Below are 27,805 nucleotides of genomic sequence, written 5' to 3'. Positions count from 1 at the left end.
CGCTGAAGCTGTGAACAGTATATCAACCACGGGCATTATGGCTAATTGAGTAATGTGACTTTAGTCACTACTGGGAATGTCTTGTCTTAGACACATTTTGGCCGTATCAGAAGGTGTAATATGGGTCACATAACACAAGGCTTTGATTTTACAATGGGAAGCTAACTAAGGCTACTTTTACACATCAGTTTTTTGGCATTAGGCAAAAAATCATCTGTTCATGAGGACTCTATCAATTGTGTCTGTGTGAGCAAGTGGAACCATCTTGTGCCTGAGGAAGCTGCAGTGCATGGTCGCCCTGAATAACGGTTCCCCCAGAGATCCACAGAATTCATGAGACCTGTCCTGTCCCTATTGGAACCTAGCAGTGTGCACATAACAATGGCCCCCCTCTTCCATGTATCCATTCAGTCTTTTCAGCCAAATGTGCATGGTCCTCAACTCTTCTCTACCGGAGTCTTCTTGAGGACCACACCCAAGACCTTTTTCGTTTTTGCGTTTCTGTTTTTTGCTCCCCTTCTTCGAAGAGCCATAACTTTTTTATTTTTCAGTCAATATGGCCATGTGAGGGCTTGTTTTTTGCGGGATAAGTTGCAATTTTGAACAACACCATTGGTTTTACCATATCATGTCCTCAAAAATGGGAAAAAAATTCCAAGTGCAATTCCACAACTTTTTTTTTTACTATTATGTTAATTAAATGCTAAAACTAACTTGCCATTATGATTCTCCAGGTCATTACAAGTTCTTAGACATGAAACATGTAGGTTCTTTTTTATTTAAGTGGTGAAAAAAAATTCCAAAGTTTGTTAAAAAACACTGCGCCATTTTCCGATACCCGTAGCGTCTTCATATTTCTTGACCTCGGGTTGGGTGAGGGCCTACTTTTTTGCGTGCCGAGCTGACGTTTCTATTGATACCATTTTGGTGCAGATACGTTCTTTTGATCGCCCGTTATTGCATTTTAATGCAATGTAGTGGCGACCAAAAAAAAAGTGATTCTGGTGTTTTTCATTTTTTTCTTGCTACGCCGTTTAGCGATTGGGTTAATCGATCTGGCGATTCTGGATGCAGCAATACCAAATATGTGTATGTTTGATTTTTTTTTTTTTATATTGTTTTATTTTTTTGGTGCGAAAGGGGGGTGCTTTGAACTTTTATATTTTTAAAAAAAAATTAAAAAACCTTTTTTTTTTACATTTGGCATGGTTCAATAGTCTGGGAGACTAGAAGCTGGCATAGCCTGATTGGCGCTGCTACATACAAATGGTGATCAGATCGCCTGTATGTAGCAGAATACCTCACTTGCTATGAGCGCCAACCACCGGGTGGCACCAATAGCAATAATGCATTGACAACCATAGAGATCCACAGGAGACCTCTGGTTGTCATGCCAACCCATCGGTGACTTGCGATCACGTGATGGGGTCACTGAGGGGTGGATTTCTGGCGCGATTGCCGGAAGAGCATGTTTAATGCTGCTGTCAGCGTTTGACAGCAGCATTTAACGAGTTAATAGCTGCGGGTGGATCGTGATTCCACCCATGGCAGTTCCAGGCACATGTCAGCTGTTCAAAACAGCTGACATGTGCCAGAAAAAGATATGGGCTCAGTGCCGGAGCCCGCATCACAGGGGAAGACACGACATGCGCAGTACTAGTATGGCGCATGTCGTGAAGAGCTTAAAAAAATACTATATTTATATGCAAAGAGGATGGGGCCATACATCAGGAACGGAGAGGTGCAGGAAACAACTAAAAAAGCCATCAGCATTTACAATAAGTGGAAACACAATATATTCTTTGCAAGTGTCAGGTCCTCTTTAATGCATTTTTATGTGCAATTTGAGGCACTACTGACCATATGTCTTCTCTACCTTAAAGCATGATTTAGTAGTTACAAGATTTGTACAACCAGAAGTCCCTAATTGTCACAGCAACGTCGCTCTTCTCACATTAGTGCACATTAATGCACTGTACTGAGCAGTAGTAAAAAGTGGGATTAATCTGTATGCTACCAATATTGTTCGGAGTCAAATGCAACATTTATATATAACATTTTTTCACAAAACCAGGCATCAGGAAAAACAAAAATCTCAGCATGGTGTATATACTAACATGCTGTGAATACCTACATTGTTATGGAGGTATTCTCTGCCAGAGGCGTTTCAGTAAAGGCTTTGGACTCTGCCAAGTGTGTAGGATATACGTAAGTGTGTGTGGGCAGGGTTGCTGGTATGACCGGTCTTTTAATGATGGCAGTGTTGATGAGATACATATAGTCCATACTAAGGTTTGGTTATCATTGTACTCAGTGACTGGAATATTTTACACATGAACTCTTTTTCTCAACCGTCTCCACCCGATGTAACCAGATATCTGTTATCTGTCCTTCACCTCCCTGTGTAAAACCATGGACTTTCCAGAAGCCGCTGTCTACACCACTTGCCTAATGACTAAAGAATGTGGTAAATATAATGTCTATAGCGCACTGCCAAATGTATGCACAGAATTACACAGAGAGAGGACCCACTGAGCAGACAACAGATTTCATTGTGTTGCATTACCAAGACAATGTACAGATGTGAGGTCGCTTGGAGGCTATATGGGTAAAGCAATATGGGTAACCCCGAATGGGTCAGGCCAGGCAGCAACCAGATGGAGTAATCAGGAGACAAGCCATTTCAGAACAAAGTTAACAAGAACACCTGAAACTGGTATTCTCGATTTCTCTGTTGAACATTGAAACCAGAAGTTTACATCCACTCTATAAAAAGTCACATATCATGTTTTTCTCAATATCTGACATGAAATCAGAATAAACCTTTACCATTTTAGGTCAATTAGGATTACCATAATTATTAATATTTGCCAAATGCCAGAAAAATGAGAGAGAGAATGTTTTGAGGCATTTGTATTACTTACAACAAAGTAAAAAGTTTACATACACTAAGATTACTATGCCTTTAAATAATTCTGGACTGCCCTTATCATGATGTCATGTGTTTGGAAGCAACATCATATTTTTTGGCAACATCTGAGTTAATTAGAGACACACCTGTGAATGTATTTTAATGCACACCTGAAAAACACTGCTTCTTTGTGTAGCATTATGGGAAAGTCTAAAGAAATCAGCCAAGACATCAGGAAGAGAAATGTGGATTTGCACAAGTCTGGCTCATCCTTGGGTACAATTTCAAGATACCTGAAGGTGCCTCGTTCATCTGTACAAACAATTATACGCAGGTACAAACAAGATGGGAATGTCTAGCCATCATACCACTCAGGACAGAGACGGGTTCTGTGTCCCAGAGATGAACGTGCTTTGGTCTGACATGTGCATATCAACCCAAGGACAAAGCAAAAGACCTTGTGAAGATGATGGTGGAAGCTGGTAAGATTGTGTCAACATCCACAGTGAAACGATTACTGTATCAACATGGGCTGAAAGGCCACTATGCCAGGAAGAAGCCATTACTGCAAAAGAAACATAAAAAGGCCAGATTAATCTTTGCAAATCAGGAACAAAGACCTTCATTTTTGGACACATGTCCTGTAGTCTTAAGAAACTAAAATTGAACTTTTGGGCATAATGATCATGGTTACATTTGGAGGAAAAAGGGAGAAGCTTGGAAGCCTAAGAACACCATCCCAACTGTAAAACATAGGGGTGGCATCATCATGTTGTGGGGTTGTTTTGCTGCAGGAGGGACTGGTGTACTTCACAAAATAGATGGCATCATGAGAAAAGAAAATTATGTGACAATATTGAAGCAACATCTCAAGACATCAGCCAGGAAGTTAAAGCTAGACGGAAATGGGTCTTCCTGTTAGGACTCTGAACATTTTTTACCTTTTGTGCATTACTGCCCTTTTCCAACATGGCGTCTTTGGTCTCATGTGCACTTGTCTTCCTGCTATAAAACTCCACCCCAGCCTTCAGTCTGTGCTAGATTATTCTGCCTGTGATCCTGCTACTCTGCTCTGAGTTCCTGCTGCATACACAAGTCTCTAGTAATCCTCCTTCAACTGCTGCTCGTGTTTACTTCATCTGCATTTGCTGGACATGTAAGCTGCTGCTGCTGCTGCAATAACCTGAGACTAATAACCAGGCCTCCCTGGTTGAGCTAAGATATGATTTGAACTGTCTTATAAGCATATCTATCTGTGTCTGGACTAAGTCAAGGATTTATTTGTGTCAAGTATCCTCAAGAATAACTGTGCTTCATAGACTTTCTGCTTGATTGCTTGTTTCTCTGAAGTTTCCTATAGACTGCTAAGCTGCGTTTATTATTTGCACCAAGTGTTGTGGACTTGAGTTTCTCTCTGCACCTGTTTGAATCACCGTGTGACAATATAGACTTTACCACTTATAAAACTGTGTCCTGTAGTTGTCTTGTTCCACGCAAAGAGTCTCCTGAGTTATCCCCTATAATTATTACAGGATAATCTAGCCTAAAAAAAAAAAAGGAGACTGCTGGAACAATGACTGCAGAAAGCAGATTAGAGCAGGTGTTTTCCATAATTAGATCACTGCAGAAAGATGTGGAAGGTCTGCAAAAGAAGTTTGGAAGCTTTGAACTCAATCAACAGGTGTTTGGACAAACTTTACAGGACTTGAGCAACCTCATGGCAGCCTAGGAAAACAAACTTGCTGGCATAGAGTCCCAGTATGGACGGGCTTTTCAGGACATAAGCACGCAAATAGCTGCACAAGTGACTTTACCCTCTGGGCAACCGCCACCAGCTAGCCCACCTAAGTTGCCCCCATTCAGATTTAATGGTGATCGCGACAAATTTCGTGGCTTTGTGAATCAATGTATGCTTTATTTTGATGTGCATGCTGACCGTTTTCCTACTGATAGATCCAAAGTATTATGTGTAATAATGCTACTGACCTCACGAGTGCTCGCCTGGGCGAATCCGATGACTGAGTCTCGTGACCCACGGTTAAATGACTTGGATGATTTCTTGGCCGCTATGGCATTAATGTTTGATGACCCTAATCGCCGTGCAACCGCTGAATCTGCTTTGTTGTCTTTACGCCAGGCTAAACGTTCTGTTATTGAGTATGCCACTGAATTCAGGAGATTGGCAGTAGATACCAATTGGGACAGTTATGCACAATTGCCTATTTTTAAAAGGGGTCTGTTTAGCATTGTAAAAGATGAACTAGCCCGCTCTGAGTCACCACAAGAGCTAGAGACATTTATACAGCATTGTGTGCGCATAGACATTTGCCTTACTGAGCGTAGGCAGGAGAAATTTGCTGCATATAACCGTGTTTCTAACTTTCCCTTCCTTCCAAAGAGCCTGCAGGTAAAACCTCTCGGAAGGTGGAGGAGGTGCCCATGCAAATTGATTCCGCTCAGAGGCGCGAGATCAATGAGCGCCGGGAGCATCGCCTTCGTAAAAGTCTTTGTTTCTACTGCGGCCAGTCTGACCACTTCTTGATAAATTGTCCTAAGTGTCCTAGACGGCCTAACAAGGTGCTAGCAGCAATAGGGGAGTATGACAACTGTGATGATGAATCTGACATCTCTGAATGTAGCCTGCCTTTAAAAGCTGTATTCCATTCACTTTCTATTACTTCACCCCCCAAGGAGCTGAAGGAACAGAACTCTCACTGTTCTTTCCCTATTAAGATCCTGTGTTCAGGACAGTGGATTTCCAGTTCAGCTATGATTGACTCTGGCGCAGGTGGCAATTTCATGGATATCGCATTTGCCAAGGAACATGGTATTAAAATTCAGCAAAGAGCCTCTCCAATTACCATGGAAACAGTGGATGGGTCACCTTTAATCTCTGGGCCTGTGGATCAGGAGACCGTACCCCTTGACATTTTGTTGGAGCCTAATCATCAGGAGCAACTTTCTTTCTTGCTAATTTCTTCTCCTCATTTTCCTGTGATTTTAGGCATTCCTTGGTTGCGTTCTCAAAACCCAATTATCAACTGGGAGACCAAGGAGATTATCTTCCCAACAAGGAGCAACTCAGCGTTAACAGAAGCTGTCCCTGAGTCCACGGCTATGGAACCACATGTACAGGTATTTTCTTTACCTCCAGCTTATAAAGAGTTCTCTGACATCTGTGACAAGAAGAATGCAGATCAGCTTCCTCCACACAGGCATTATGACTGTCCCATTGAGCTGCTGCCCGGGGCAGCCATTCCTTTTTGGTAACGTATACCCTTTGGCGGCACCTGAGCTTCAAGCCTTAAAAGAGTATATTGATGAAAATCTGGCCAAAGGCTTCATACGTCCTTCTTCCTCACCAGCAGGGGCACCTATCTTTTTTGTAAAGAAGAAGGACAGGACCCTGAGACCCTGTGTTGACTATCGAGAACTCAATAAAGTAACCGTATGAAACGTTACTTTGCGTCTGATTCCCGAATTACTGGAAAGAGTCCGCCATACTAAGGTGTTCTCTAAACTGGATCTTCGTGGGGCTTATAATTTGGTGCGTATTCGTCCAGGGGATGAGTGGAAGACAGCATTCAGATGCCGGTATGGACATTTTGAATCTCTTGTGATGCCCTTCGGGCTTTGTAACGCCCCTGCAACATTTCAACACCTTGCTAATGACATTTTCAGAGATTTGTTGGACCAGTTTGTAGTGATCTATTTGGAAGATATACTAATCTTTTCTGACTCTCTACAGGAACTTGAAGAACATGTCAAAACTGTTTTAAGACATCTGAAAGAGAACCATCTGTATATTAAGCCGGAGAAATGCGAGTTCAATCATTCTGAGATACAGTTCTTAGGGTATATCATCTCTCCCCAGGGGCGGAACATGGAATCTGGTAAGATTCAGGCTATCCTTGACTGGCCGGTACCCAAGAACGTTAAGGAGGTCCAACGTTTTATTGGTTTTGCAAATTTCTACAGACGCTTCATTCGAAATTTTTCTGATATTGTCCGTCCCATTACTTCCTTGACAAAGAAGGAAAAGCCCTTTAAGTGGTCATCACAGGCTCAAGAAGCTTTTGATCGGCTGAAGATCTGTTTCACATCAGCACCCGCTGTTGATACACCCAGATCCAACACTTCCTTTCATTGTGGAGGTGGACGCTTCTGATAATGCTTTGGGGGCTATTCTCTCCCAAAGAACTGGAGAGAAGGGTCTGCTACATCCTTGTGCTTTCTTTTCCCGTAGACTAACCTCAGCAGAGAAGAATTACGACGTGGTAGACAAGGAATTGCTGGCTATTATTGCGGCTTTCAAAGAATGGAGGCATCATCTGCAAGGAGCTGCACAACAGATCATAGTGCTAACTGACCATCGCAATCTAGAGTTCATTAGATCCGCTAGATGTCTTTCTCCTCGTCAGGCTCGTTGGAACTTATTTTTAAAACAATTTAACTTTGTTATCTCGTACCGTCCAGGTTCTCGTAATGGGAAGGCTGATGCTTTATCCCGAATCCATGCTGCGGATTCCGTACCTGGAGCCCCGTCCGAAACCATTCTATCTGATGCCAATTTCATCGGAGTTATCCACGATCAGGACTTGTGGAAGGAGTGCAGGGAGGCCTATGAAGGTGATGTATTTCTGGCCAACCCACCTGTGGATATTAATCTTGTCTTTAAGGGTGGCATGTGGTTCAGAGATCGACGTATCTACGTCCCGGAGGTCGTCCGTCTGCAGATCCTCAAGTTGGTACATGACTCCAAGTTGGCTGGTCACAGGGGGGTACAGAAGACACAAGAGTTCCTGAGCTGATTCTTCTGGTGCCAACTTGCCTGAAGGATACCAAGGACTATGTTCTCTCTTGCGAGGTATGTGCCCATTATAAGACTCCTCATGTGGCACCTACGGGTCTTCTACAACCATTACCTGTTCCATCCTGCCCTTGGGGGTCTATGTCAATGGACTTTATTGTGGAGCTGCCTACATCGGGGGGCATGAATACAATCATGATGGTAGTTGATCGCCTGACTAAAGCTGCTCTTTTTGTTCTGTGCACCGGCCTCCCCTCAGCTAAAGATACAGTGAACTTGGTTATACAGAATGTCTTTCGGTTGCATGGGGTGCCGGATGAGATCATCTCTGACCGTGGAGTACAGTTCACTTCAAGATTCTGGAAGGGGTTTTGCTCTGCACTCAATATTAATGTCTGTCTCTCTTCTGCTTACCATCCCCAGACAAATGGTCAGACTGAGCGTACCAACCAGACGCTGGAACAATATCTAAGATGCTATGTCAGCCATCTCCAGGATGATTGGTTGGAGTTGTTGTCGTTAGCCGAATTTTCATACAATAATTCTCAGAGTGCCTCCACTAAATTTACACCTTTCTTTGCCAATCTGGGTTATCATCCGTGTAGTTTACCTAGGTCTCCAATTAATTCTCCAGTTCCTGCAGTGGAGGAAAGGCTGACTGCAATGAGACAAAATCTGGAGGTTCTGAAGGAATCCCTGACCACAGCTCAAGAACGTTATAAGAGATCGGCTGATAGATTCCATAAACCTGCACCCATGTTCAAGGTAGGAGATTCCGTGTGGTTAGCAACTAAGAATCTGAAGTTAACCATTCCTTCACAAAAACTTGGACAGAAATTAATTGGCCCTTTCAAGATCAACGGTATTGTGAGCTCTGTGGCCTGCCGGCTGAAGCTACCTAGGACAATGAAGGTACACCCAGTTTTTCATGTATCTTTACTAAAGCCTGTATCTCCTAATACCTTCCAGGGACGTGTTGTGCCACCTCCGCAGCCTGTGGTGATTGATGGGCAAGAACAATTTGTGGTGGAGGAAATTATTGATTCCAGGATTCGCAGGAATCGGCTCCAATATCTGATAAGATGGCAGGGATATCCCCCTGAGGAAGACTCTTGGGAACCTGTGGAAAACATCAATGCCCAACTGAAGATTTCTCGTTTTCATCAGAGATTCCCTGAGAAACCAGGTCCAGGATCATCCTGAGGCCACTTCTAAGGAGGGAGTAATGTCAGGACTCTGAACATTTTTTACCTTTTGTGCATTACTGCCCTTTTCCAACATGGCGTCTTTGGTCTCATGTGCACTTGTCTTCCTGCTATAAAACTCCACCCCAGCCTTCAGTCTGTGCTAGATTATTCTGCCTTGCATCCAGCTCCTGACCTCTGATTACTCCCTGGCTATACACCTGCTCCTGTGAACCTGTGTGGTGATCCTGCTACTCTGCTCTGAGTTCCTGCTGCATACACAAGTCTCCAGTAATCCTCCTTCATCTGCTGCTCGTGTTTACTTCATCTGCATTTGCTGGACATGTAAGCTGCTGCTGCTGCAGCAATAACCTGAGACTATTAACCAGGCCTCCCTGGTTGAGCTAAGATATGATTTGAACTGTCTTATAAGCATATCTATCTGTGTCTGGACTAAGTCAAGGATTTATTCGTGTCAAGTATCCTCAAGAATAACTGTGCTTCATAGACTTTCTGCTTGATTGCTTGTTTCTCTGAAGTTTCCTATAGACTGCTAAGCTGCGTTTATTATTATTTATCCAAGTGTTGTGGACTTGAGTTTCTCTCTGCACCTGTTTGAATCACCATGTGACAATATAGACTTTACCACTTATAAAACTGTGTCCTGTAGTTGTCTTGTTCCACGCAAAGAGTCTCCTGAGTTATCCTCTATAATTATTACACTTCCAAATGGACAATGACCTGAAGCATACTACCAAAAAGGATAACAAAGTCAATGTTTTGGAGCGGCCATCACAAAGCCCTGATCTCAATCCTATTGAAAATTTGTGAGAAAAGCTGAAAAGGCCGGTGCGAGCAAGGCGACCTTCAAACCTGGATCAGTTACACCAGTTCTGTCAGGAAGAATGGGCCCAAATTCTAACCAACTATTGTGAGAAGCTTGTGGAAGGATATCCCAAACGTTTAACCCAAGTCACTCAGTCTAAGGGCATTGTTAACAAATACTAATGAAATGTTTGTAAACTTTTGACTTTGCAGTAAGTACCGTATAAACTCGTGTATCAGCCGAGTTTTTCAGCACATTTTTTGTGCTGTCCATGTGACCTGGGCCTGTTTGACCATGGATGGAATATTATTATTATTATTATTATTATTATACATTTATATAGCGTCATTTATTCCATGGTGCTCTACATGTGAAAGGGGCAAATATAGACAAGCACAATAAGCATGAGCAATACAAGCCACACACAAGTACAGAAGGAGAGAGGGCTCACTGTCTACAGGAATATTACTTCATTTGTTTAATGCGACACTGCGACCGAAGTCACGCTGATCGCATTAAAGTTCCGGCGCCATCTTACCTGTGGGTAGATGGTGCCTCTCATCCTGGGGGTTGTCGCAGCCCACCCGCACTCACGATCATTGTGATTGGCTGTTCAATTCTGAACAGCCAGTGGCAGCCTCTCTCATTGTTTCAGGCAATCAGATTGCCTGAGTGTTGTAAGAGCACCGATCCTAGGCCGGTGCCTAGCAAAGGCCAGGCATGGCCTGAAGCTGCTGATTGGTGCGATCGACTATTAAATCGATCGCGCCAATCACAGGGCATAGCAGTGGTGTGAACGGGCTGTGACCTGCCTAGGATCAGAGCTGTGAGCAACACCGGAGTCACCAGGGACGGCTCTGATTGGTGTGATCGATGTCATCATCGATCACACCAATGACAGGGCACACCAGCAGTATGACCGCTCTGTGACTTGTATGTCACCTGTCTGTGACTGCACTGCAGGTCCTCACACTAGTTGAGGATTCTTGCGGTGTAGTCACCACACTACAGGATGTCCTGCTGTGCTGGGCGTTGTGGTGCCCCAGAAGCCTGAGACACCACAATCCCTGCTGAAGAAAGAAGACAAGACAGAAGAAAGAAGAGAGACTACAACTGTGTTTTGATCCCTGATCCCTGCCCAATCTCTCTTCATCCACCCCAATCCCCCCTTCCCACTTATTACCCCCTTCCATCCCCCCTTTGTGCCACCTCCGTGCACACATTTAGCAGCCGCCGAGCGTTGATTGGTGACGCAGTTCACCGATCAAAACTTGTGCTTGCTTTTCTTTTTCACCCCCCTTTGCGCCACCTCCGTGCGCACATCCAGTAGCCGCCGAGCTTTCATTAGTGACGCAGTTCACTCATCAGAGCTTGTGCTTGCTGTTTTCCATTTTTCTTTATCACCCTCCTTGTGCCACCCCCGTGCGCACATCCAGCAGCCGCAGAGCTTTGATTAGCGACGCAGTTCACTCAGAGCTCGTGCCTGTTTTCCATTTTTCTTTCTCACCCCCCTTGCGCCACCCCCGTGCGCTCATCCAGCAGCTGCTGAGCTTTGATTAGTGATGCAGTTCACTCATCAGAGCTTGTGCCTGCTGTTTTAGACACTTCTCTTTTCTGCCACCTACATGCACACATTCAGCAGCCGCCGAACTTTGATAAGTGACGCAGTTCACTCATCAGAGCTCGTGTCTGCTGTTTTACACTTTTCTATTCACAGACATTTTTTTCTCCCTAGTTGTGCTTTTTTTCTTTTAGCTTTTTCTTTTGAGACAAAAGTTTACACCAAGCACTGTCCCCCCCCCCCACACAGATAAAAATAAAGTACTGACACAATTACCATATTCATAAAAAAGTCATCCCGCCCGTCCTGTTCGTCCCAACAACGCTATTCGGTGGAGGCACATGCTTTCCTTGCCTCCGACACTGATAGCGAGGGAGAGGATCCTACATTTCCTCATTTCTCAGATCCATCGTCCTTTTCCTCTTCTTCCTCCTCAGGTCCTGCTGAACTGCCGCACAGACGTTCCAGGACAGAAGAGGAAGCAGCGCCCACCATTCCAGAAGATCAACCAGGGCACCCCATTATGGACCCCGTATTGACCTCGCCCCCCGTAAATTACGAGCTACTGATTTCTGAATTTGTGGCAGAATCAGGAATCAAGTTTGACACCAGCGGCCTCACAGAACTAGACTTTTTCAAAGTCTTTTTCTCTGAGGATTTTGTTAACCTCATGGTGGGCCAAACTAATTAATATGCTCGTCAATTTTTGGCACAAAACCCCTGTTCATCATTTTCTAACTGGTCTCCTGTAGACACAGTTGAAATAATTACCTACTTACAGTATTAAACTGCATTGTGCGTAAATCCTGATGAATAGTAAGTACCAGAAACTGGGACCATATAATGACATATCATCATATAACATGGATATATCAAAGAAAAAGGATGATATTGAGTCTAATGGTAGAAAACATCAAATACTTTATTATTTAAAAAATAACACCAGGTGTAAAGAGGCAAAAATACAGAAAAAAGTCAAACAATGCTGCAAAGGCAATGGCAGGAGGCATGTGACAGGAGGTCCAGTAATCAATAAGGTGATGGGCTAGATAAACTGTGTGCCCCTAAATATTAAACACGCACAGTGCCGGGCACACACTAATATTACATCATGCTCTGTGAAAATACTAAGTACTGCAGCCCTAAACAATCTTATAACAACTCATAATCAATTACAGAGAAAAATAGCACCACACCGATTGTACAATAAACAGAGCACGTAATAAATGATTACCCACCGCAATCAGGGAAGACTGTCCTGGCACACGCCTCCGCCCCAACGCGCGTTTCGGTAAACAACCTTCGTCAGGGGGCACTGAATATCTGCAGACCCGTGTCTTAAAAAGGAATGACCCCGGAAGTATCAAGTACGTGTGCACCGGAAGTGAAAGAGCGCTGCCATGCCAACAGCCGACGCGTAGCGCGCACCGATACCACGGTGAGGGGAGGAGACCACGGGGGCCCCACGTGATCACCAACACCCATCCGAGATCAGAATGCGCGCACGCGCAGTGTGGCAGGCAAGCGCTCGCACAGGAACAAGTGAGTATACTAGTGAAACAATATTAAATGTTAAAAAATAATGATACATAGCTACCCAATCTGAACTGGTGAATGACATCCACAGCCGCAATAGCAATTGATACAACCAGAGGCTGCCACAGAGTTGTCATAAGTATCCTACTATCCACCATAGACTACCAAAGGATAATGGGCATAACATACCGCGCGGGCTATGACACTATTACTCATGGAAAAACACAGCTATATCAATCACAGGGCAGAATCCAACCATACAATTATTAATAATGATCACTACATACCCTGCAAAAGCACGACCACCGTATTCTAAATCCATATAGTACAGCGAACAGCACAGCGGGAGCCAACCAATATCCTAACTGTCCATTTGACTAAAAATCAAATATTGCACATTCAAGACGCGAAAATACATGCATAGTCAAAATTCCTATATATAGCTATACAAGCTGCCTTTCTGATGGTGGACCCTGTCTCGGCTGGTGGAAGAATATGAGGCTTGATATTATGGACTGCAGCTCCACCTCCATTGAAATACAACAGCTTATGGACTGTTCCTTTGATATATGTCGAATCACATTTTGATTGTGATATAATAATATTACTACTGTGGACTAATGACATAATGTGATTAATTTTGACTATGCATGTATTTTCGCGTCTTGAATGTGCAATATTTGATTTTTAGTCAAATGGACAGTTAGGATATTGGTTGGCTCCCGCTGTGCTGTTCGCTGTACTATATGGATTTAGAATACGGTGGTCGTGCTTTTGCAGGGTATGTAGTGATCATTATTAATAATTGTATGGTTGGATTCTGCCCTGTGATTGATATAGCTGTGTTTTTCCATGAGTAATAGTGTCATAGCCTGCGCGGTATGTTATGCCCATTATCCTTTGGTAGTCTATGGTGGATAGTTACATAGATGATATTTTGGTTTTTTGGAAAGGGGACACTGAGTCCTTTAAAGGATTTATGCAATACCTCAATAGTAATATCGATGGTATGGTATTTACATACGAGATTGGGGTTGATAAGATCACCTTTCTTGATGTTCTCATCTCGAGACAAAGTGATGGCCTCCTGAGTACCACCATATTTAGGAAACCAACGGCAACTAATAGCCTGTTAAGGTGGGAGAGCCATCACCCGTGTGCCCTGAAGAGCGGGATCCCCAAGGGGCAGTTTCTCAGATTGCGCAGAAACTGCTCAAGGATGTGTGATTTTGAAACAAAATCCCTGGACCTTAAACATCGGTTTGAAGATAGAGGTTACCCCAGGGACATTGTTAATTCCGCTTACCATACTGCACATAGTACTAACCGGACCTCTCTGTTAATACAGAGAAGGAATGAGGATGTGGCACCAATTACACGTCTAATTGGGACTTATGATGACCAGTCTGGTCGGATTTCTCAGATCCTTAGGAAGTACTGGCAAATTCTGAGATCGGATCCTGATATCTGCGAGCATGTATCCCCATACCCCTCGGTCACATACAGACGTGGTAGGTCAATAAGGAATCTAGTGGTGCGGAGCCACTTTGAACCCCCTAAAAGATCAGGTACTTGGCTTGAGAACAGGTCCCTTGGAACTTTCAGATGTGGACACTGTTCCTTCTGTAAATACATTAGAGTCACAAATGCGTTCAGAAGTTCGGCAACTGGAAGAGTATTTCGGACAAGACAGTTTGCGAATTGTAGAACGAAGGGGGTGGTGTATCTCTGCACTTGTGGGTGTCCCAAGGATTACGTGGGAAAAACTAAACGCGAATTTCGCGTACGTATTGGAGAACATTTGGGGAACATTAGGCACAAAGGAGATACCCCCCTGGCTCGACATGTGAATACAGTACATGGGGGTGACCCTGGGTCCCTGGCGTTTATGGTTATGGAGGTTATCTCCCCTTCTGTCAGATTGGGGGACTGGGATCAGAGAATTGTTCAACGTGAGACAAGGTGGATCTATTTAATGGGGTCGGTGAGTCCTTCTGGCCTCAATGAACAGTTGTCTTTCGTGAGCTTCATCTAACATGGTTTAAGTTATGCATCGCTGACTGCCTGGGTCGATTTTGACCCCTTTAAAAATTGTTATATGCTCATAATTGTTATATTATAGTTCTTCTTTTGTTTTTATGCTCAATATTCTTTTGTCCTCATTCACTTGACTATAGGGACTGCTTAGATTGATATCTCTTTGGTGGCTTTATAAGTGATATATTTGTTTTGCACCAACTTTGTGTATATTGTAGATAACATGGCGGTGTGTGATCTTTCCGAGGTGCAGGTGACTTTTTATGTGCACCTCTATGCATGAACCGGCATGATCCTCATATGCCATTGAAGTATATGGGAGGCGGGGTTGGGTTGCCCGGCCCTTTTAGACATTTGGCCCCCTGGTTTTGTTGATCTATATTTGCGGTCCAACAGTGCTCTTTATTATACATCATCTCCTGTTTTTCAGGAGGGTTGGAGTACGACTATGATTTCTTTTGCCCATCTAGGAGTGTTGTCTCCGGCTAGGCTGGAGCGCAGTTGCGGTTCACACTACGCATGCACAGTTTGGTGCGTCTGTACACAGTGCTGACGTCATCTGTGCGGGCTGGAGCGCATTTGCGTTCCAGGGACTGTGACGCACATACCGGTGGGCGGAGACTAGCCCCACGCGGATATGCAGCCGGTAAGAAGTTATATATGAAGTTTGGATGAGCGGCATGGCACCATCCCTGCATCATTTGGACGGTCAATTCCCCCTGATGAACCCCCGGTTTTCCCACGGGGGGGGGAAACGCGTTGGGTACTATAAGGGATGTTATCCTACATGGAGATGCTTGTCGGTGGCTGGACTGATATCCGCAGCGCTACTATAGGACTTCTATGAATCAGATGAGTAAAGCGCTTGATGTGGCTCAGTGATTGTTCTAGCTGCATAGGATATGGCTATCTAAATGACTATTTGATGCACTATATATATATCTCCCTGGGATAAGTTTTGCATTATACTCTGGGGTTTCCACTCCATGAAATGATCTTATTGTGAATAGGAATTAGCCAGTATATTAAGGTGGGCTTTTTTGTATCTAGCTTTGGCTGACTTCATCATTGTGTGATAATCCTATAGTAGTACTACTGTCATTTGAGTGGTTCCCCATAACTGAGTCCTTTGCATAAATGGGACACTATTATTTTCCCTCTCTGTCTACCCAAAAAGACATAATTTGTTTGAGTACCCTATTAAGGGTCTCCAGGCTGTTGGTTATCAAACTACTTTTCAGTTTTTTTTGCTTAGTTTGTTTTTTCTGATTTTTTCTATTTTTTTCTATATTATCTTTTTGCTAATTTTTTAAATTATTTTTGTTTTTTTGGGGTATATTGGTATGCCACTTAAACTATCATGTGTGGCACTGGGGTTTCCACTCTATGATTTTATGGCTGACTTCACTATTGTGGGATAAGTCTGTCAGTATTCTTGTTATTTGAGTGGTCTCCTTAATTGAGTTGGTTTGTATAATTGGGATATTGATATTTCCCTTTTTTCTATACCCAAAAAATGGTACACTGTATATAAGTACCCTATTTAGGGTTTTCAGCCTGTTGGCTATATAACTATTTTTGAGTTTTTTTGTTTAGTTTGTTTTTTCTAATTTTTTCTATTTTTTTTAAATACAAACTGTTTTGCTAATTTTTTATATTACTTTTGGTTTTTGGGCTATTGGTATCTGTGTCACTACCTATTAGGGACTATAGGGAATTTGTAGGGCCCTCAGGGCCAGCCTTCGTGGAGCGGGGGCGCCAACCGCAGTAACTTAGGGTGCCAACCTCCGCAAATAGGTAGTGGACAGGAGTAGGGTATTTGATAGGGGTCAGTTATTCCCCATGTTGGTTATTTATTCAATTTTCATCATTTTGTCCTCAATTTTAGAACTGTGTAGTTTTAACTTTATATAATAAAAGTTATATTTTAGGAATCCTTGTGGTCTGGTTTGGTTTTGTAGTCTAGGATTCCGTTGGTATCTGCTTTTGTTTTTTTTTTTATGGTGGATAGTAGGATACTTATGACAACACTGTGGCAGCCTCTGGTTGTATCAATTGCTATTGCGGCTGTGGATGTCATTCACCAGTTCAGATTGGGTAGCTATGTATCATTTTTTAACATTTAATATTGTTTCACTAGTATACTCACTTGTTCCTGTGCGAGAGCTTGCCTGCCACACTGCGCGTGCGCGCATTCTGATCTCGGATGGGTGTTGGTGATCACGTGGGGCCCCCGTGGTCTCCTCCCCTCACCGTGGTATCGGTGCGCGCTATGCGTCGGCTGTTGGCATGGCAGCGCTCTTTCACTTCCGGTGCACACGTACTTGATACTTCCGGGGTCATTCCTTTTTAAGACACGGGTCTGCAGATATTCAGTGCCCCCTGACGAAGGTTGTTTACCGAAACGCGCGTTGGGGCGGAGGCGTGTGCCAGGACAGTCTTCCCTGATTGCGGTGGGTAATCATTTATTACGTGCTCTGTTTATTGTACAATCGGTGTGGTGCTGTTTTTCTCCGTAATTATGAGTTGTTATAAGATTGTTTAGGTCTGCAGTACTTAGTATTTTCACAGAGCATGATGTAATATTAGTGTGTGCCCGGCACTGTGCGTGTTTAATATTTAGGGGCACACAGTTTATCTAGCCCATCACCTTATTGATTACTGGACCTCCTGTCACATGCCTCCTGCCATTGCCTTTGCAGCATTGTTTTAGACTTTTTTCTGTATTTTTGCCTCTTTACACCTGGTGTTATTTTTTAAATAATAAAGTATTTGATGTTTTCTACCATTAGACTCAATATCATCCTTTGTCTTTGATATATCCATGTTATATGATGATAGGTCATTATATGGTCCCAGTTTCTGGTACTTACTATTCATCAGGATTTACGTACAATGCAGTTTAATACTGTAAGTAGGTAATTATTTCAACTGTGTCTACAGGAGACCAGTTAGAAAATGATGAACTGGGGTTTTGTGCCAAAAATTGACGAGTATATAAATTAGTTTGGCCCACCATGAGGTTAACAAAATCCTCAGAGAAAAAGACTTTGAAAAAGTCTAGTTCTGTGAGGCCGCTGGTGTCAAACTTGATTCCTGATTCTGCCACAAATTCAGAAATCAGTAGCTCGTAATTTACGGGGGGCGAGGTCAATACGGGGTCCATAATGGGGTGCCCTGGTTGATCTTCTGGAATGGTGGGCGCTGCTTCCTCCTCTGTCCTGGAACGTCTTTGCGGCAGTTCAGCAGGACCTGAGGAGGAAGAAGAGGAAAAGGACGATGGATCTGAGAAATGAGGAAATGTAGGATCCTCTCCCTCGCTATCAGTGTCGGAAGCACGGGTCTGCAGATATTCAGTGCCCCCTGACGAAGGTTGTTTTCCGAAACGCGCGTTGGGGCGGAGGCGTGTGCCAAGACAGTCTTCCCTGATTGCGGTGGGTAATCATTTATTACGTGCTCTGTTTATTGTACAATCAGTGTGGTGCTGTTTTTCTCCATAATTGATTATGAGTTGTTATAAGATTGTTTAGGGCTGCAGTACTTAGTATTTTCACAGAGCATGATGTAATATTAGTGTGTGCCCGGCACTGTGCGTGTTTAATATTTAGGGGCACACAGTTTATCTAGCCCATCACCTTATTGATTACTGGACCTCCTGTCACATGCCTCCTGCCATTGCCTTTGCAGCATTGTTTTAGACTTTTTTCTGTATTTTTGCCTCTTTACACCTGGTGTTATTTTTTAAATTATAAAGTATTTGATGTTTTCTACAGTTGAAATAATGCAGTTTTGGGGCCTGGTCCTTCACATGGGGATCCTGAAGAAGCCAGAACTTCGGCAATATTGGAGTGTTGATGTTTTATACAACGCTCCAGTGTTCTAAATGGTCATGGCCCGGATGCATTTTGAGGCTATCCACAAATTCCTGCATTATACCGATAATGCACAGTGTCCCCCACGAGATGACCCCAACATTGACCGTATATTCAAAGTTCGGCCGGTCATTGAACACTTCAACAAAAAGTTTGCTGAAGTGTACATGCCCCAAAGGGACATCTGTGTGGATGAGTCCTTAGTTCATTTTAAGGGAAGGCTCAGATTCCATCAGTACCTGCCCAGCAAGAGGGCCAGGTACGGAATTAAACTCTGTAAGCTGTGTGAGAGTACCTCAGGGTACACCCACAGGTTTAAAGTTTACGAAGGGAAGGACACCAGGATTGAACCCCCTGAATGTCCCCCTGTCCTGGGAGTGAGTGGGAAAATTGTGTGGGATTTGGTGCACCCACTGCTGGATAAAGATTATAACCTCTACACCGATAACTTTTATACCAGCATCCCACTCTTCAAATCCCTCTGCGCGAGGTACTGCAGTTCGCAGTACTGACCGCAAAAATCAGAGAGGCCTCCCGAAAATGCTACTTGGGCAGATGCTCAGAAAGGTTGACAACAGAGCCCAATGTAGCGACCACCTGCTGGTGGTCAAGTACTAGGACAAGAAGGATGTCTTTTTCTTGACCACCATACACGGTGATGGCAGCCCCCTCAGCACTGTACGAGGTACCTCTACACAGGTCTGCAAACCGGACTGTGTACTGGGGTACAACAAAAACATGGGGGGCGTTGATCTCTCTGATCAACTCCTCCAACAGTACAGTGCTTTGAGAAAGGCCAAGGCGTGGTACAAAAAGCTTGCCGTGCACATTGTACAAATGGCAATGCTCAACACTTTCCTGCTGTCACGATGTGCAGGCCACACCAATATGTCGTACCTTCAGTTCCAGGAGGTAGTGGTTATGGCCCTGATATTTGGCACTCAGGAAGGAGCTGGCCCCAATACTTCCGGAACTGAAGGTGCTCGTATCGTACCAGGTCAGCATTTCCTGGGGGAGGTCCCGCATACTGGAAAGAAAGGTAAGTTGCAAAAAAGGTATTGAGTTTGTTACAAAAGGGGAAAACGCAAAGACACCATTTATCAATGCGACACCTGCCCAGAAAAACCTGGCCTGTGTATGAAAGAATGCTTCAAACTGTACCACACCTCCATGCACTACAAATTTACTTAAATTTACATAACAGGAAACAGTTGATTAGTTCCAAAAAGGGGGCACTTGTTGGGCATTGCCACTGTTTAGGCACATCTAGATAAGCTACTTGGGGGTCTAGTTTCCAAAAAGGGGGCACTTGTTGGGCATTGCCACTGTTTAGGCACATCTAGATAAGTTCCTTGGGGGTCTAGTTTCCAAAAGGGGGCACTTGATGGGTACTTCCACTGTTTAGGCACATCTAGATAAGTTCCTTGGGGGTCTAGTTTCCAAAATGGGGTGACTTTTGGGGGGTTTCTACTGTTTAGCCACATCAGAGGCTCTGCAAATGGAACATGATGCCCGCAGACCATTCCATCAAAGTCTGCATTCCAAAACGTTACTACTTCCCTTCCGAGCCCCGACGTGTGCCAAAACAGTAGTTTTCTCCCACATATGGGGTAACAGCGTACTCAGGACAAATTGGACAACAACCTTTGGGGTCCAATTTGTCCTGTTACCCTTGGAAAAATACAAAATGGGGGGCTAAAAAATCATTTGTCAATTTTTTTTTTCACGCCTGGGCATTCTAAACTTTAGTGAAACACTTGGAGGTTCAAAGTTCTCACCACACATCTAGATAAGTTCCTTAGGGGGTCTAGTTTCCAAAATGGGGTCACTTGTGGGGGGTTTCCACTGTTTAGGCACATCAGGGCTCTCCTAACACAACATGGCATCCGATCTCAATTCCAGCCAATTTTGGTTTGAAAAAGTCAAACGGTTCTCCTTCCCTTCCGAGCTCTGCCGTGCGCCCAAACAGTGGTTCCCCCCATATATGGGGTGTCAGCTTAATCAGGACAAATTGAACAACAACTTTATGTGTCCATTTTCTCCTTTTACCCTTGTGAAAATAAAAAAGTATTGCTAAAAGATCATTTTTGTGACTAAAAAGTTAAATGTTAATTTTTTACTTCCATGTTGCTTCTGCTCCTGTGAAGGGTTAATAAACTTCTTGAATGTGGTTTTGATCAGCTTGAGGGGTGCAGTTTTTAGAATGGTGTCACTTTTGGGTATTTTCTGCCATATAGACCCCTCAAGGTGACTTGAAATGAGAGGTCCCTAAAAAATGGTTTTGTAAATTTTGTTGTAAAAATGAGAAATCGCTGGTCAAATTTTAACCCTTATAACTTCCTAACAAAAAAAATGTATTTCCAAAATTGTGCTGATGTAAAGTAGACATGTGGGAAATCTTATTTATTAACTATTTTGTGTGACATATCTGTTTTAAGAACATAAAAATTCAAAGTTTGAAAATTGCAAAATTTTCCACATTTTTGCCACATTTCCGTTTTTTTTTTACACAAATAAACGCAAGTTATATCAAAGAAATTTTACCACTATCGTGAAGTACAATATGTTATGAGAAAACAGTGTCAGAATCGTCAAGATCCATTGAAGCGTTCCAGAGTTATAACCTCAAAGGGATAGTGGTCAGAATTGTAAAAATTGGCCCAGTCATTAACGTGCAAACCACTCTTGGGGCTAAACGGGTTAATGAGCTGGGACACTTGATCCCTCGGCCGGAAGAGCTGCTGGCACCGTAACAAGATGCAGCGAGGGTGCGCAGGGAAGGTAAGTAGGATTTTTTTTTTTTTTATAGGAACCATGCATACAAGGACAGGTATGGGGAGCCATGCATACAGGGACGGGGAGCCATGCATACAGGGACGGGGAGCCATGCATACAAGGACAGGGATGGGGAGCCATGCATACAGGGACGGGGAGCCATGCATACAGGGATGGGGAGCCATGCATACAAGGACAGGGATGGGGAGCCATGCATACAGGGACAGGGAGCCATGCATACAGGGACGGGGAGCCATGCATACAGGGACGGGGAGCCATGCATACAAGGTCAGGGATGGGGAGCCATGCATACGAGGACAGGGATGGGGAGCCATGCATACAAGGACAGGGATGGGGAGCAATGCATACAGGGTCAGGAATGGGGAGCCAAGCATACAAAGTCAGGGATGGGGTCACAGTCCAAGGTCAGAATTCTGGGGAGGTAGAGGATGGAAACTAAGGGGCTACCCAACAGATTATCAAATGCAAGGTCCAAGGTCAGGCAGCAAAAGATCAGAATAACAGAGCACTAGAGAAAAAGGCACACACACCACCAAGCTAAAGATACGACTGGCAATGATCTAACCATTGTCAGCTAAATAAATAGCCAGGCAATCATTCAGAACAGGAGACACCTGGACATACCCAGCAGACCTGACCTAAATGGGTGGCTGGGCTGTCACTCACAATACTGACAATCCAGCACGTCCCTTCCATTGATTGAGCAACTGGGCTATCACTCACAATACCGACAGTCAAGCATGTCACTGCCAGTAATTGGGTGGCTGGGCTGTAATTCACAAAACTTACAGCTCAGCACGTCCCTGCATTTTATAGAGCCGCGAGTTATCACTCACTGCATCCCTAGAACCTCATGAATGGCAGGACCACGACAAACACACTCAGCTATAAGTGGTTTGTTGAGTAATGTACACTGTTACCACTGTATTTATATATACAGTTAATTGAGCATTTGAACAAGGACACAGCTTCAGACGGCAAAAGGAAAGCAGAGAGCCATGATTAGAAGAGCTGCTGTGAAAGCTGCAGTCTGATGATTTATAACCTGTGATTTACAACTGCATCTCATCAGAGCTAACTGCTCTGTAGAAATCAATGGGCTATAGAGAAGTGGCTGGAATGTTAAGAGTTAACCCCTCACCTGGAATGTAATAACACACCGTACTCTGGCCAGGGTCTGGAGGCCGAGCTCCATGAAAACCAACTGTACGCTATAAAAGCTCTCATTGCAGGAAAATGACAGCAGATAAAGGCAATTGCAAACGTGCTTATTTGCATTCTGTCTAATTAAAGCAATTTAATAACTAGAGAATTAACCCTTTTAAGAGTATTTTCACACAATGTTTTTTTCAGGCTGAGATTTCCAATAGACGCTTCAGAAAACGCTGGTACTTTTTTTTCCCTTAAGTGTATTTCTAAGTGTTTTAGAAAGGAGGAGGTTGTCAATCAGGATTTTACGGTACATGGCTCCATCCATTCTCCCACTGATGAGGTGAAGTAGTCCTGTGTCCTTGGCAGAGAAACACCCCAAAACATAATGTTGACACCTCCATGCTCCATATGTGTGACTAAAGTCGTTATCAACACTGGAAACAGAGTGTTTTCTTTATGTACCATCAGCATATAAATTTCTTAATCCTATGAAATAAATAATATCATAGAAATACCCTAAACAAAAATACTTTATTGATTAAAAGGACCAAAAAATAGGATCCACACCAAAAAGTGACCAAAATAATACACAAAAAATGTGCTAAAAAAACCCAGTAAAACCATTGGGGTAGACTAGAAGTCCCTGGGTGTGCCACCTAAGCTATCACCTACCTGGCTGCGGAGGTTGACACCCTAGGGGGGGAACATATTGGCGCCCCCGCTCCACGATGACTAACCTTAGGGGCCCTGATATACCCTGCAGCCACTAGGGAGACCCTCTACCCAGATCCTAGAGGGACCCCTACCAGCAGACATAGACCAATCTATACTAAGGAGACTCTAGACTCCCAACCCTTAAAAACAAGATTTGAACACATGTGGCATGCGGTGGTATGATTGCAAATACCCCATATGACATCCGATAAGAGAAGCCTTTTTTGACCAGACCAACCACTTGATATTGGTAAAGATAAAAAACACCACATCAAAGAGCAATAGAACAAAAATCCTCTCACACGTTTTGTTATTGTCTATTGATACTGCTAGGCTTCAGAGCCGACATAGCATTCTAATACACTCATATATTCATATATGCACAAGGGGGAGTGCGCAACTCCACTTCCCTCCCTGCAGAAAAGGGTTAAAGCTAGTCAACCCAAGATTGCCGTCACATAGATATGTAGAGGATTTTGAAAATAAACATGCTCAATAGCAAATCATGTGTGGACAAAATCAATACTAATCTTGTTGAGGGAGGATCTAAATTGATCCATCACGGTTGACTCAGTGATTTCCAAATTAATCTACAGGGCGCTGCCGGCAACTGAAAATGACCAGACGGAGACGTGTGTCTCTGTTTGAGGGGATCGAGCAGATCTCTGGCCCCTGGTTTATTGTGTATCACTTTTCATAATCATAGAAATTATACTTCAACCAAACAGCATAAGAACACGCTCACAGTTCTTAACCTATAAGAATGCAGGAAAAACTTAACCCATGAGGATACAGACAAACTAGAAACTACATATATGGTCGTGTCTTCTTGGCATAGAAAAAGCATACCAACAGGTGCCTCAGAGTCTTGTATAGCGATACACCCCCGAGTCCCTTATCTGGTTCAAGAGAACACTCTGGCCTTGTAGCAGAACATAAACAATAGCCTAGTTGAATAACAGACTTTTGAACAACAAGATAAAGTTACTTCATGGCAGCTATAACCTTTTACCTAATTAAATAACAGAATTTATCTTTAAGCAACAAGAAAATGGAGTCAAAAGCACAAAATGGAGAATCTTTCTTAATTTGTTCCTTCACATTCCCCCCTAGATAAATTTTGTTAATTAATGTCCAGCATCAGAGGTACTATCTCAAGCTATAAGCTCGAGGGGTACTGGTCTTCACACGACTGGTGCCATGTTACCAGCCATGGCTGTTGCGGTGCACCCGTCCCCCCTGTATACTAGAATTTACGAATAACAATTATTGATAACAGTGGTGGGGATCTTTTGAGGATAGCCATGCGCTTGGCTTCAACATCTTCATCAGGTAACTTTGTGAAATTGGTGTAGAGAAGAGCAGGGGTGGCAAAGCTTTTGGTATCATCATTAGTTGTCCTAGTGCAGAATTTCCTAATACATACAGAAATACACCAAAGAACAAGTTTTAGTATTACATACATGACAAGGATAAAGGCAGCGATGTGTAACAAACTTTGCAAGATTCCAGCTATCCAGCCCCCAAATCCCTTAAACCAATTGGCTGGATTAAGAAAGGAGAAGGTGTCTGCCCATATACTGTCCTTATTATGGTCATTGTCTTTATCATATTGATCTCTGAGTCTTTGAATGTCTTCTAACTTTAACTTCATAGTGCTATTGGGATCTATATAATGACAGCATGCGGGTCCAATAACCTGACACATACCACCCTGTGCTGCCGTTAAGTAATCCAGTACTACAGTATGTTGATTAGTGACTATGATAAGTTGGTTTTGGACAACAACAGTAGTATTAAGTATATCCAATATATCCCACATTTGATCATCTAGTCTGTGGCCCTAAGCAATTTATCCCACATTTGTGTAATCATAGGGTAAATGAAAATAGAACTGACAATTTTATTGGCTATACCCATCTGTACTACTAATCTTTCATAATATTGTACAAACCTATTATTCAAGGATATTGGTGAATTTAGGCTGTCCCATGCGGTTACCAATATTATTATATGGAAATACGAAAAACCAAAACATTATGTCCCCTTATTTGCTACTAGTCTGTTTGACCAGCTTGCAGTGCGATATGTGGATCCACGTCGGCCTTCCTTCCAGCTTTACTGACATAGGAATGATAAGGAGGACTTGGTAGGGACCGTCATACAAGGGTTCTAGTCCGTGTTTTCTGACATAGCATTTCACGACCACAAAATCACCAGACTTTAAGTTGTGACAAGTGTCGGTTTCTGCTGAATCTGGAAGGGAAGAAGAAACTAAAACATGGATGTTAGCAAGATTTTTACTAAGCTGAATAACATATTGAACAGCACGGTCAGATTCTTCTGATAACTACTGAGGCTGGAAATATGCAACTGGAGGCCTAGCTCCAAATAATATCTCATATGGGGACAGGCCAAGTTTTGCAATAGGAGTAGTACGAATATGGTACAGTACAATGGGTAGGAGCCCTGGCCATGGAGCCGTAGTCTCCTGCATCATTTTGGTCAATTGTCCCTTCAGTGTGCTGTTCAGCCTCTCAACTTTCCCACTGGATTGTGGATAGTATGGAGGGCTACAGTGGATCCAAGCATTATCAGAACCTCCTGATACACATGAGAAGAAAAGGCCGGGCCTTGGTCACTTTCGACGACTTCTGGAACACCATATCTGCATATGACTTCCATCACCAGTTTCTTTGCTGTAGTCTTTGCAGTCATGTTGGTAATGGGGAATGCTTCCGACCAACTGGAGAACATGTCGACAACCACCAGACAATATTCATACCTTCCAGACTTAGGCAACGTGATGTGGTCCACCTGGAGCCTTTGGAAAGGATAGTCGGGTTTAGCAAGGTGCTTCGGGGGTACACGTTTAAGTTGATCAGGATTGCAGGTCTGACAGATATTACATGCACGGTTGAGTGCTGTCAGGACTGTAGAAATACCTGGAGCCCAGTAGAATTTTTGTACCAGGGCTAGGGCCTGGTTTTTTACCTCGATGTGTGGGCCCATGTGCCGGCAACTGAAAATGACCAGACGGAGACGTTTGTCTCTGTTTGGGGGGATCGAGCAGATCTCTGGCCCACGTTTTATTGTGTATCACTTTTCATAATCATAGAAATTATACTTCAACCAATCAGCATAAGAACACGCTCACAGTTCTTAACCTATAAGAATGCAGGAAAAACTTAACCCATGAGGATACAGAAAAACCAGAAAATACATATATGGTTGTGTCTTCTTGGCATACAAAAAGCATACCAACAGGTTCCTCAAAGTCTTGTATAGCGATACACCCCCGAGTCCCTTATCTGGTTCAAGAGAACACTCTGGCCTTGTAGCAGAACATAAATAATAGCCTAGTTGAATAATAGACTTGTGAACAACAAGATAAAGTTACTTCATGGCAGCTATAACCTTTTACCTAATTAAATAACAGAATTTATCTTTAAGCAACAAGAAAATGGAGTCAAAAGCACAAAATGGAGAATATTTCTTAATTTGTTCCTTCACAATCTTATCCCTGGTCAATTTTCAGTCACCGCAGCCATGCGACAGTTAACGCCTCAATGCGTTTCGCCTTATTAGGCTCAATCAGGACGCCCGATAAGCAGATATAATGTGTCCCGATACAGGTGTAATGTATGAAATAAAGTCTAATTTTATTGTTTGGATGTTCCGATCTTTTTTTCTCCGTATATGAATTTTGCAGTAGGTCAGCAGTTTGGTATGCAACATGCAAGGCTATGAGCAGTTGTTCTTCTTTAAGGGGGTTGCCCACTTCTCAACCCCTTCTCAATCTGAATGTTTGCCCCCTGTTAAAATAATAACACTTAGGCCGGGGTCACACTTCCGTGTGCAATGCGAGAAACTCGCGCATCAATACCCAGCACTGCCGCCGGCACTAGGACTGGAGTTTGCGGCTACATGTAATTCTATGCAGCTGCACGCTCCGGTCCGAACCGCCGGTGGCAGTGCCGGGTATTGATGCGCGAGTTTCTCGCATTGCACACGGAAGTGTGACCCCGGCCTAAGTGTGACCCCGGCCTTATACTCATCTCTGGTGCCAGCGCTGTTACAGTGGTGTCAGAACTCGCATTTCAGGGACTCATGTGAGGGTTTTAGGCCACGTGAGCCATGCGCCAATCAGCACCAGATAAATTGTTCCTGACATGTCCGCGGCTGCCCCTGAAGTCGTTTTTTTGCGCAATTCTACAGAGCTGACAAGCATTATTTCTGCATGCACTGCTCCTGATGACCACTAGAGGTCAGTCATTGCCCAAATACTTGTTCTGCGCCCCACAAAAAGCCGCACTCTCCAGTCTAGCGATAGGAAAGAAATAACTTTAGAAATACAATTAGCAGCAACCACAAGTAATTTTCATTTCTGCTGCACTGTGTTGCTA

The 27,805-nt window shown here is 43.5% G+C and overlaps 1 protein-coding gene across 8 annotated transcripts in view; it reads right to left on the bottom strand.

Annotated features, from left to right (window-relative positions):
* AIRE (autoimmune regulator) overlaps positions 1–27,805 on the bottom strand; it is a 119,273-nt gene that overhangs the window by 84,186 nt on the left and 7,282 nt on the right. The window lies entirely within an intron of this gene.

Source organism: Ranitomeya variabilis, chromosome 2, assembly GCF_051348905.1.
Source record: "Ranitomeya variabilis isolate aRanVar5 chromosome 2, aRanVar5.hap1, whole genome shotgun sequence".
Taxonomy (NCBI): domain Eukaryota; kingdom Metazoa; phylum Chordata; class Amphibia; order Anura; family Dendrobatidae; genus Ranitomeya; species Ranitomeya variabilis.
The sequence above is the reverse complement of the archived record's forward strand: the minus strand, read 5'-3'. Positions and strand labels throughout refer to the sequence as shown.